Below are 13,541 nucleotides of genomic sequence, written 5' to 3'. Positions count from 1 at the left end.
TAGGTTTGACCTCACACCTTCAAGTTTTTCCAATGTCATTTTTACATCTGATCCTGATTCACAAAGATTTAAATAAAGAAATACTTGGAATTGCACTTTTAAGCTTAATTTTCTATATCTACCATAAGATAGATGCCACAAGAACATGTTAAAAACACTGAAAACGTGGATTTCATCTGAGTGGATCTTTAATCACTGATGGGAATCATTTAGGATGAGGCTCCAATATTCAGTGAAAAATGAATAAATGAAAACACTTAACCCCCTATGGAGTACCCTTAGAAACAAAAACTTAAGCAGGTGTGTGTTACTTTTTGGTGGGCATCATTTGTAACTATGATTGGGGAAAGCCACTATTTTTTACCACTTCTTTGCAAGACAGCTCAGCTCTAGAGACATATAGATATACAAAAGAGAGTTTAAACAGTAGCAAAATAAACTATTTTACTTAAAAATATAATGTGCTTTAGCTGAACCCCATGATGACAAATCTGTTTCTTAAATCTGCTTTGATTTTATAAGATATTAATGTAGCCCTTTGGTAAATGTGTTCACAGTATGGACGACACAAAGATACCTCAAGACCTGCTAAAACAGAGACATTTGCACTTTTATTAACTGAACACAATGTAAGCAGTTTTAACAGTAAAAGCTGCAGTTTTTTGTCTGTAATAACATCTTCTAAATGCTATAGGGCCATTTTTTATCCTTTTTAACAAGATAATGGGATGACGCACTGGAACAATGCTTTATACATTGTAGAATAGCAAGATTTAAACTCTTGCTGCTCCCCCGAAGTGCATGCAAACTGTACTATATTCTGTTGATTAAATGCTTGGCTGCTTTGCCCTGAGGTTTGTTTACCACTTTGTGTAACGTTTGCATGCAGAGAGCTGGTTCTACATCCAGGGTCAGATATCCCACAATTCTTCACATTTCACCTGGCATGGCTTTCAATTTTGTTTGTATATCTCCCCAAATTACTTAGATAAAATTTACATTTAAAAAAGTATAGCATTTTTAAAATGGCTTTTTTAGTTTCTGATGGAAGAGACATGAAAGCTTTCATTTTCTAAGTGTTTTAAATATCTCTCAGGTTTCTTAGAAATGTGGACCAGTTTTGAGCATTAGCCTAACTATTTTTGTGTTAAAACAAAGATACTGCCTTATGTGGAATACGTGTTTTATTTTATCAGCAGCATCCGATCTGAAGATAATTTATTTATACGAACACAAATAAAGCTGACAATCCAAACACAGAAGCTAAAAACAGAAAATATCTCTTTATTATAAATATCTTCCACTCATTTTTATTAAACTTAACACATTTCTACCCAAAAAAATTGACTGCTTTTTAAATGCCATAGGACATTTAAAGAAAGCTTTCAATTTCCTTGTTAAAATGCATTTTTAAACAGTTATTTTCCATAAAGGAGGTAAATGTCTCTTTTTCCTTATCACTAGATGGCAGTGACGTCAGTTGTTAGCTCATTAAAGACACAATGAGATGAAAGCTAATTATGTCTGAATAAAAAAAAAGACCTTTGGACATTAAATGTCAAGAAGATCTGGAGACGCAACTTTTTTTTTTCTGCAGCACAGTGATAACTCTGAAATGTGTTTTTAAAACCAACAGTTTCTAAACCAACAGTAATTCTATACGTTCAGATGATTAAACTCAAACTCAAATTTTATTTATTTATATAGCGCCTTTCATTTCAGTTAAAAACACAAAGCGCTTAACATGAAAGCAGATACAACAGTCATAAAAAATGAAAATTATTAAAAACAGAAAACAAAAGACAATCACATAAAGATGGGACCCCTCCCTCACCACCCCCCATCCCACCCACCCAGTTACCCCAGTAGAACCCTGAACAGAAACAAAGAACTGCAGCTAAAAGGAGGCCTGGTACTGCTGTTAGGAAACGATATCATGGGGATCCATTTATTCCAAGGCCCAGCCGGACCACAGGGGTCACTGCCACAGCGCCCGCCCGACACAGAGCAGCCTAGGGCCCACTCCATGGCTATTAGACCACAGAGCGGGACCCCAGCCCGCCCAACGAGAACGGGCACAGCAGCAACAGCACCCCCTACAGGTTAAGATGGTGGTGCCCTAGAACAATGGATTCCCAAGAGGAAACACTGGAGTAAAAAACAACCAGTTTAACCAGTTTGACAAACTTTTCTTGAAACAAAACAAAGACAGACCTGTGGAATAAAGATCGTGTTCTGTGGAACATGGTGTCCTCCTGCTTTGATGGATTAGAGCTTGTGGTGGGAAAACTAATCTCATGTATGTTTGATTTAGGTTCATGTACAGTGTCGTAAAACCCCCTCATCCTTGCTGGGGATGGAAGAAGATGAACACACACACAAAGCTGTCTAAAAATGTAACATTTAAACAAATACATTTAACCAAATACATTTAAACAATGATAATAATAAAAAACAATTTCCTTCATATTAAGACTGCAAAAGACAGCCCATAAGGTCACACTTAATTTTTTTTTCCAAAAAGGACAACAGTCAGCAAGATGGCAAAGCAGCATTTCTCTGTTAATGAATCCTTGAAAATCAATGTTTTCCATTCATCCATTTTCTAAACCGGTTTTCCCCCCTACGGGGCCACGGGGCTGCCAGAGCCTAACCCGGATATTGTTGGGTGAAGACAGGGTTCACCCTAGACAGGTTGTTAGTCTGTCGTAGGGCCACAATCATATAGGAACAATTTAGAGTCATCAATTTATCTGTGCAGCATGTATTTGGACTGTGGTAGGAAGCCAGAGTGCCCAGGGAAAACCCACGAAGAAGGGCCATGACCCGAACCGGACGCTAACCACTGTACCACCGTGCAGCCTTTAAATACATATCTATGTTTTCTAGTTGTTAAATGAATTTCAGGACACAGAACGAGTGAGTCATGCTTTAAAAGTTATTTCTATGGAAATCTTCTCATTTACCACAAAAATATTTAGTCAGCTAAGTCTTGCCTAGGGACCCCTTGGGAATTGAACTCTGGTTTCACATGCATCAGTTCTGCGTGCAGCCGACTGAGCTCTCCAGCTGCCTTAAACTTTAGACATCTTTTCATATTTTACCTTCAGTCATGTCATGCTGATCTTATAGAAATGACTGCAGAGATTTCAAAATCAGCTTGTAGCTGACCTGACTAATGCTCAGATTCAAAGCCAGAGATTGATGCACCTCGCTTGGCTAATGTGCAAGTTAACTATTTTTAACCCGTTACTTGCACCTGATGCAGCCAGGAGTAAACCCAGTGAGGTGTCAGAAAGCTAGTTTACAAATACTAGGAAAATAACTAGGAATGAATAGGAAAATTAAAACTTCTGTTGTCCCAAGTCTGACATTTTTTTCTTTTTTGTAATCTGTAGACAATGTTACAAGATGAAGATGTTACAAGACACAGAGATTCAGGTCATCTGTTGCATGACTGTTTAGGTCGGACAAAAAAGCAAAACGAGGTCTCTTCAGTTACTAAAACACTGTCCTATTTCCTTGCAAAGGACAAGTCCCCAGTAGTTTTAAAGAGGCAAAACACAGAGGAAACTAATAACATGGGGAAAAAAAGCAGCCACTGACTGAGAAAACACAAAAAAGAAGCCAATCCTAGATGAACCAAAGATGCACTGTAAACATTAATAACTTTAAGATGTATACCAAGAAAAAAACATTACAAGTATATTGTATTGTATGTTTTCTTATCAAAAAATAAGTCCCAGCAGTAAATTCAGAGGTTAGCTGACCAAAGTAACAATGGTTAACTGTCACATAAAAGACTAAAAAAGGAGCAACAGGATCCCCCTAGCAACTGAAAAACAAAACTGCATCTACTGCTATGAGATCTCAGAATGTTTGATGTTTTGTTTGCAATTATTGTGGTGTTGTTTTTCAAGCAGAGCCCAAAAAATCCAGACTATTAGGTTTATTTTTCCCCAATAAAGATAAGCATCTTAAATAATGCTTGAAAAAAAGAAACACGTTTATCTTGAGAATGTTTTTGTCCGACAACTCTCAAATTGTTCATATAAAGATGCATGTAAATAATAAGTGTGTGATTATTTTACAGAGGTCAAGTCTTTACAAGTTTCCTGCAAATTCCTAGCAGCATTTCTATGAAGCCTGGGAATTATAGGTAATTATAGGTGTTTGAATCTCATGACTGATAATCTGATAGCAACATCTTAGAACATCTTGGAAATGTCCCAATCATCCTGTGTGTTAGAAATGTACACAGCCGAATCTTGCTGCCGGTAACTGGGAGTCAAAAGTTTAGTCATAATTCCCACAATGATCTGCCATCACAGTTTATTTTAGTACAGTAGACTAGTGAGGAAAAATAATTATATTTACATGAGCAGGAGGAACAGTTTATTCAGGACAAGAACTGCTGTCCTTTAAACAAGAACAACCCCACTCAGTCTGGACATGTGACCGGATGAACTTTTCACTTGATGCATAACATCTGAACTGTTCAAGGCGACTGAAAACTTTAAAATAAACTCCTGAGACATGACTATAATAAGTTCAGAAAGATGCATTTTATACATTTGCTTTGTGAAAGCCAGGGGCTCAAAGGGTCACAGAGAGAGGGAGGAAGCATTTTTTACATTTGGATAAGAGAAATTTGTCCTGCAGTTTGTGCAAACAGAGGTGATACACCAACACCTCCTGAGATGGCCGAGAGTTAAAAGGCACCCCAATTATTGAAACATTTCAATCAACATGTTTAATCTTAGTATTTTGAGTAATTGAATGCTTTTAAAAATTTAGTAATTGTGATTTTGGATGTAGCTCACTGGGTTTAAAAGCCTGTCTGCCAGTATTCTGGTCAAAAACTTGACACTCATCGTGGCACTTGGCAAAACCCTTCACTTTAAATAACACTGCTGCAACTATTGACTGAATAAATGATAAAATTAAATTACAATGAAACTTCTCAATGAAAACACCTAAAGAAAGATACATTTCCAAAGGCTGTATTTTTATCTAGTCTTCTCATATCTATCTGCACAATAATAGCAAAATAAACCATCTTAATCTGAGAAAACGAAAACATAAACGGGATGTCTAAGTAATATTGGTGATATAACCATTGCTGGTTATGCCGCTAGCATCACTAGTTTCAATCTAAATGACTGTGCTTCACTGACTTTACAGCCACATCAACGCTCTGCAGCACACAGAAGTCTGCAGCAGTCAACCGGAGTATCCGATTGCACAGACAGCGGATCTCCGGGTAATCTCTTTTGGGACAAGTGACCACGATCCCATTCAACTGACACCAAAGCAGAGCTACTTCTTTGCCAAGCATATAAAAAGTGGAGCTAAAAGGGATACAGTTATCCATTATCCCTTACCATGTCAGATTTGAGATTATTTACCACCTGGTGAATTATTACTGAAAATTTGGCTTTTCTATTTTTTTTACAAAAAATAATTTCAATCATCAAAATCTCCCCTCAGAATGGTAAACTATTCTCAGCCATCAAAATCATGTAATGTATATTTCATTCAAGTTCAAACACTTCAAAAATGATGAAGGACTTTGGCATTCATCAATTTGACAAGTCGTTGCACTGACACGCAACCTCAAGAATTTAGCCCCTCTGGTTCTTCACTGGGTTTTAAAGAAAAACAATAGTGGAGATACATCTGGGCTCTGAAGATTTTACAGTTTTAAATCAACAGAGAGGAAGGTGCTGCTGAAACACAATTTACTTTGTCCTGTTTTTAAAGTCCCACTGCGATCATCTTTTGATCTATTGTAAAAGCATCCCTAGTAGTCTTTTCATTGTGGTGTCGTTTTTAGCCAAAATCTAAAAACCTGTGTTTTCTAGGTCATAGTTTCTGCAGAGCAGCAATTGGCGTTGTCATTTATCCGTTTTCACTCTCTCTTGCTAGACTATCGAATATCCCCCACCTTTAACCCCTTATCCCCCATCTCTGACATCCCACTCTGTCTCTTTCTCTCCTCTTTTGTTTCTTTTTTCTGTCCGGCCCATAAATTCGATCATAAATAAAGCTTAGCCTCAAATACAAATGGGGTTTATTCAAATATATACTCAGTCTGCCTGAAGATCCATAAACACCAATTGTAACAATAAAATCTGTCCAATACAAGACGCACTCAGCTCTGATCTGCTTGCTCAGATGTTAGACAGGACAAGTTAAAAAAAAAAGCACAGAACTTAGACAGAAATACAAAAAAACAAAACAAAGAAAACATAAAAAATATATCTAGAAAAATAAAACGCAAAAAAAAGAACTTTAACAAATTAATAGATGTGACAAAAACAAGTGCAAATATCTTGTTAGTGAGCTGAAAGAGCTCTCTTAAATAATGATAAAGATGTACGTGAGCGTAGAAGAGGGAAGGTTATTCTATTCACTGGGGGCACGAACGCAAAAAGCATATTTTCCAGCTTTTCTATGGAATGTGGGGACAAGAAAATAAATGTGATTGATGTGACTGAGGTTGTGTTGTGAGTTGAAAGGGACCAGATATTGTTTTAAATATGGAGGAAAATTAAAGTAAATGATTTTAAAAATGAACAGTAAATAATAATACCGTCTTCTGAATGAAGCTAAAAACCAATCTAACTGTTGGTACATTGTACAGTGGTGTGTCATGTCGCGGCAGCGAAGTACAAAACGACAGTTGTAAATGACATCTGAAGAACGTAAGTTGGCTGAGGTAATAATAAAGTAAATAATGTCTAAATATTCAAGTATATGAGGTAACAGTTGAGAGATGATTCTTTTTCTGACAAGGAAATTAAATGGTAAATGGCGTATACTTATATATCAAAGCAATTAATTGATTGATACAAAGTTTTAAAACTGTAGTTTATTTTATTTGTAAAAGATTGTATATGAGTTTTAAAAGATAAATCAGCTTCTAGCCAAACACCAAGATATTTAAATCTTTCAGTTTGCTTAATCGGAGAGAATTCTAAAAAATGCAAACAGTGTTATTTCGTCAGCATTCATGTTTTGTTTCTGAAATAGCATAGAATAAAGAATAAAGAAATTCTCTGAAATGCAGTTGTAAGGTTACTTTTGTTTCAATATGTCCTCCATCGTGAGAAAAATGCCACAAGAACATGTTCAAAACGTGATTTTCATTGGAGTGTGTCTTCAACCTTGTTTTTTTTTTCAAATGAATTCGGTAGCCCACTTAACATTACTTTAGGAGTATATCTAGGGCCAGAAAGAAGCCACTCATATCTAATTGTGAAATGTTAACAGCCAAGCCTCCAGTGGCATTCTGTCAGGACTCATGTTAGCACTGCATTCCAGCATAAACAAAAAAGTTGCTCAGCAAGATCCCGACTACTGTAAAAATAAAGACAGCTCTGGTTTTTCAGGTATCACATCTACCACTGGGCTACTGTGTTTGCATTCCTCTTAGACAATATTTCTGTACTTCCCAATCGTGCCTTTGGTTATCAAATACAAACAGCAAAGGCCATTGATAACTCCACCATGTGGCCTGAAAACATCTGTTGTCCTGAGTTCCCAGACTAGCAGGACTTTCAAGCGTTTGGCACTGAAGAAGCCGCACACAGAAGCAGTGGAAACTTAAAGGGCCATTTATCCAACCAGCAGGCTAAGTGAAATGTGCCAGAGCTCTGAAAACTCCCAAAAGGTCCAACGACCGGACTGAGTTATCCCATCAGGCCGAGCAAAAATAGAAGCTGCATTTCATGTTTGAAAGATCTCAGTTGGATATTTCTGCATGAATCCACAACAGAAACACAGAAAACGGGATGGTCACCCCATCTGACCTAGAAGAGTACATGCTGACACAGGCTTTTTCCTCTGACTGTAATGCCGGACCAACGTCCCCTAAAACCAGGCCTGTTATCAGTAAATGTATGTTTTGTCACTTGCCTTATTTTTTTTATTATTTTCTCTTAATTTTTTTTCTGACATTTTCTTCTTAAGATGGCCCAGTAAGTGGGACACATTCAATGAAATAAAGCATGTTTGTCTTACATCTGTCATTTTTTCTGTACCACATCTCATTAAGGGCTCCCACATATGGGGTTCCATTTGTGCCAAAAACATGTTTAGAGATATGGAAATAGACAGTAGACCAAAGACATCGCTTTTTTTGACACAAATAGAACTCCAAAGCCACAAAAAATGTATACAAATTTGGTTTATTTGTACTTTTTCCATTACATGAATAACACAAAGTTGACTGAGTTTATTGTTGACCCATATGTTCCAAAACCTTAGTCTTTCAAAAAACTTTTTTTTAAAAGACTGGACTTTAATTGTCAGCCCAGCAAAACTTTATGCAGCCTTTTTAAGTCAATATTAATTCTAGTTTTGATCCAATCCATTTTTTTAATAGAAACATTTTTAAAGCAAGTATATCCAAATGTTCCATTTATTAAACTAAATATGTATGCAAACATACAGTAATTACAACCTCTGCTAGGAAACTCTGCATGCATAATAAAGGACAAAGTGATTAAGCAGATGCTCCTCTATTCTGAATCATGTTCAACCAAAATACTCAGACCTCATTTCAAATGAGGAAACAGACCAGCCAAACACCATGATGACGAGGGTAATGACGAAGGCACAAGGACTACAAGCAACTTCAGGATGTGCGTTTGTGTGTGTGAGAATGTAGCACATGACTATTTATAGACGAGTTGACAGAGTGATGGCCGCATTAAAACTGAAAATGGGAACTGGGAGAAAAGATTGCGTAATATCTGAAGTGTAAAATAAAATGACAAAAAGTACAAAAAGACTCACAGAGGTAAAATGGGAGAAAATGAAAAAAAGAACACATTGTTTGTTTGCACGTATTGGAACATAATCCTACCAAGTAGTTTTTTGCAAGTCAAGTCCCAGGCTGTGGGAGGGACTGTATGCCCACCTCCATTTCCCATCATCCCTGTGTTCACAACCTCTCCTGCTAGCTTACAGCCCCTCACAATCCCTGCCTAACATAAGCGGTGCAAAAAAACAGAGAGCAGCACTGGAGCTATCACGCTGTACAGTTTTGAGCCCGATCCCAGCTCGGATGAGGAAAAAGAAGATATTAATGGATCTAGCTATTTGTCTACAAGTGGACATTTGGAAATAGAATGGAACGGAGTGGCCTGCAGACTGTAGCTTCCACATCATAGCTACAAGGCTTTTTCCAACAGCATTTTTTCTTCTGCTCCTGTACACAATGCTTTGGATAAAGAAATGCTCAGGAATGTAATTTTAAGACTAAATGTCATATATTTGTCCTCAATCCTGAGAAAAATGCCACAATAGGATGTTAAAAACACATTTTTCATTGGAGAGGGTCCTTAAGGTGCTGTGAGACAGTGGTGAGATGTGCTACAAAGGGGTTTAAGGTGGGACTGCACCAAGGCTTCAAGTCTCCTTAGGCTTGATGTGGGGATGAACAGACTGACTGATAAGACTAGACAGGAATCTCAGTGGACAAGGATGTTTGCATAACAATAGTGAGGTTAGAAGCACCAGGGGTCTGTTTCAGAAAGGAGGTTCAACCAACTCTGAGGTTAAACTTGAACTCTGAGTTGGTCAATGGGGAGATTAACAACTCTGAGTTTTCTGTTTCAGAGCAGCTGATCGGAGTTAGGTCAATCAATTCTGAGTGGACTGATTCGGAGTTAAGCGTCCGCACCGCGACTATAAGAAGCCATTATCAATGGAGCGCAGATATCACGAGTCACCATGGCAACGGTGAAAAAAAAGAGGTCTGCATATTTTTCGCCAGCTGAACATGACGTGCTGCTGCAGAGTTACAGTGAATATGAGCACATATTCCAGAAGACAAGCAACACCGCTGCATCTGCAAAACAGAGACAGTTAGCGTGGGAAAACATAGCTGCTCAAGTTAATGCGCAAGTTTGCATTTAAATCATTGTTATAAAATATTGGCTGTAATAACTTTCTAAATAGCGTAAGGTGTGAAATAAAAAATGGCGATATTTAGGTGTACTTTTGAAGTGTTATTCCTGGTGTAATTGCATGAAATGCTGCATAGTGTACAGAACCAATTGGGGGGGGGGAAATGCATTTAACGTCGGTAATGTTTAGAGGACTTTTTTGTTAACCTTCCCCTCTTGCAAACTTTGGTCGGTTTAATATTAATACATGCAATTGTAGCCGGCCTCACAGGGTTCGGTGTCGGTAGATGTGAATGAAATTATGGCGCTCAGACACACACGTCTGTTCACTCCACAGGTCTCTTTATTATAAATCTTGCACAGCAGAACACATGCCCCCTACAGTCCCACTACCGTAACTGCAGTAGTAAATGCATGAACATGAGACACTGCATGGGCTGCTACAGAATTGTGTTTTTAAAAGTAAGCTTTTGTCTACCCATGTATTGATCAAGTGGTATAGGTTTATATGGGATTAAGAAAGTGAGCAGTACTAGCAAATTGTGTTTCCAAAAAGTAATTGTTACATTAATCTAATTCAATGTCCCTGATTTCATTTTCATGTAGATGCAATCCTGCAGGAATTAAAAGAACATGGCAGCAGCTAAAAATGAAGTATAAAAACATAATTCAATCAGGTCAAATATGAGCATGTCATGGATGTAGGCTTTGTTGACAATATTTGACATATGAAACATCTACATAGCAATACATATCTAATGTTGTTTTCATTGTATATATGTAATTGACTGCAAAGAAAAACGGTAACGCTCAAACAAAAACGTCTGGAGAAATGACAAAAAATCGAGTCTAGGTCTCAAAATCCTCGCACGACGTAAATGTAATTCTCTAGGAATTAATGCAGCCTCCTCGTCTATTGGGTCCTCCAAAAAAGGATAAGCCATTCTTGTCACTTGTCTCTGTGTGACGGAAAATTGGGCAATGAAGGTTAAAGCGAAAAATACCGCTTCGTCTTTAAAAAGGGGAGGGGACCGGCAGAAACCTTGAGTTTAGGAAATAAAACCTGCTCCCGACCAGGTTAGGTTCACAGCGTAAGTAATCATGGACACTGACTCAGAGTATAAGTTACCTCTCTTTCAGAAACGGGTTTGACTTACTCTGTTTACTCTGGTTTAACAAACCTCCCATTCTGAAACGGAAAACCCAGGGTTTCCCTGATTTCAGGGTTAACGCACTCAGAGTTTACACTTAACCTCCTTTCTGAAACAGGCCCCAGGAAGGATGAAGGTGGATGATTTGCTGTGGAAACCTCTCAAAGGAGCAACCAAAGAGTAAAAAATAAGTATTTTTGGCTATTTATACATTTTAAAACCCATCTGTGTTTCTGTTTACATGAAGGACATGGTACAGTTTTTAAAGAAAGCAAACTTTAAGAGTGAACTTTGGTTACACCCACATTGGTCAAATTAATTGATCAAAAGAGACCATAACTTAATGTGAGTGGGGCATTCCAAACTTCTCACATGAAAAACTTTAATTTACAAACATACTTATTAGCATAGAGTAATAAACAATTGTGCCTTCTAAAGCATTAAAGCAGCATAATATAGGGTCTTTAAGGTGGGCTTTTATTGTAAAGGATGGGGAAAAATACCTTATGATGGGATTAGGGAGATAGCATTGATGTAGTAATAGTATATTCCCATAAACAAACACCTCCACTTGTGCACCGCAAGAGATTTAACAAAAAAAAAAAAGATTCAGTGTAAGCTAATTTAGCTAATTACATCCAAAAGTTAAAACAAACAAACAAACAAAATGAGGATTGTGTACAAGTCTGAAAAGTTGACAATGTGCGACACGTCCAAAAGTCTGTGAGACGAAACTAAACTTAAAAGAGTTAACTTCCCCTCTGGCAGTCATAGAGCACTGTGTCAACCACCGACAAGCTGGTTGTATAAAACAGAATCATTGCAACACAAACAACAATTTTATATTACTAAATATACAAAACTACAATAAATTCATACCTTTGTCTAAGAAAATATATTTCACATTATGTGTTAACATGCATATATGTATATATATATATATATATATATATATACATATATATATATGTATGTGTATATATATATATATATATATATATATATATATATATATATATATATACACATACATATATATATATATATATATATATATATATATATATATATATATATATATATATATATATATATATATGTAAATACTATTAATACTACTGTATAATTTAATTTGATATAATTTTGCCTTTAACTGGCACCGGTCAGCAAAACCAGAGGTCCTATAATACAATGACAGAAAAGGAAATATTAATATTCCCCTTTTCTATTAGCAGTTACATTTAAACAGTAAGTCATTTCTAGATTCAACTTTCAACTACATTTTGATCATTTCCTTAAAACTTGGAACCACAGTCATCACCAGCAGTCACAAAGTCAATACTTGTCTTAACCTCCCAATCGTTGACATAATGACTTTATCATCAGAAGTTCATCGCTTTAATTTAAGTCATCATCCTCCTCTAAGCCATTTTTGACCACACCTTCCTCTTTGGGTAATCACTCAGAAATAAAAAACCCAGATTACATGGCCAGAGCATCCCTACAAGTGCTTTTCACATTTTCCTCTGGATGCATCTCCATAACAATGTATTGTACTGTAAAGAGCATTGCCACAAAAAAAAAATTTAGACCACAAGTCTAAATGACACAACTTCTCACTGCACTCCACCCATGGGCAAGCAAGTGCAGAACACTGCTATTCAAGTTCTTTAAAAATGGGTCATGGAGCTGAAAGGAATTCAGGTTTTCAATTCTGATGGCACGTAACAAAATGTAGGAAGAATCTACAGAGCTGCCTCAGGGCTACTACTGTGTTTAGCTGAGTGAGACAAAAGACAGACAGTAAACTGACGTTTTCAAACAGATACCAGCCATTTTAGTCAAGGTTCAAATATTTAAGCAGTTAGAATGAAATTACATTGAATATGACCTTTTTCCTTTTATCCTGAAATGTTTCTGATAAAGAGAACTTCACAGTGAGACCTGACATGATCAGATGAGATTTTAGTCCCACAGAAAAAAACAATTTTCTATGCCTCAAAACATGTGAATCATACTTAAAGTCAAAACCTAATTTAATAAGAGAAACTGGTCTGAAACAATGTATTTTAATTGTATTATACAGTAAAAAGACAAAGAGCAGCAACAGAATCCACCGAATAGATAAAAAGCCGTAATCATTGTTGTCATTGCACAGAAATCCGGGTCACTGACCAAGTATTTGGGTAAGTCCATTTCTCTGGAAGATTATGTGTCCTGGCCGGATGTGTAAGAAACAATAGCTGGAACATGAAAACTATGCAGGCTAATGCATTGCGTGTAGGGTACATATGTATGTATGTAATTTACACAAACAAAAATGTAGATTTGCACATTTCACACAGAGAAACAGTCATGGATAATTATTTCCGCAAAGGCTCGTTTAACTCCATTCTACCTGTGCAATTGTTCATTCGTGCAGTAGACTTTAATGTTTCTGCTTCTCCTTTTTTCTGTACAGACCTGTACTTTC

At 36.8% G+C, this 13,541-nt stretch overlaps 1 protein-coding gene across 5 annotated transcripts in view; it reads right to left on the bottom strand.

Annotated features, from left to right (window-relative positions):
• The window catches only part of pde4ba (phosphodiesterase 4B, cAMP-specific a), a 196,367-nt gene that overhangs the window by 68,000 nt on the left and 114,826 nt on the right, over positions 1-13,541 (bottom strand). The gene's annotated exons all lie outside the window — the stretch shown is intronic.

This window comes from Oryzias latipes, chromosome 4 (genome assembly GCF_053564925.1).
Source record: "Oryzias latipes strain Hd-rR chromosome 4, Olatipes_Hd-rR_3.1".
Classification (NCBI taxonomy): Eukaryota; Metazoa; Chordata; class Actinopteri; order Beloniformes; family Adrianichthyidae; genus Oryzias; species Oryzias latipes.
Note: the sequence above shows the minus strand (reverse complement) of the source record. Positions and strands in the feature narration are given on the sequence as shown.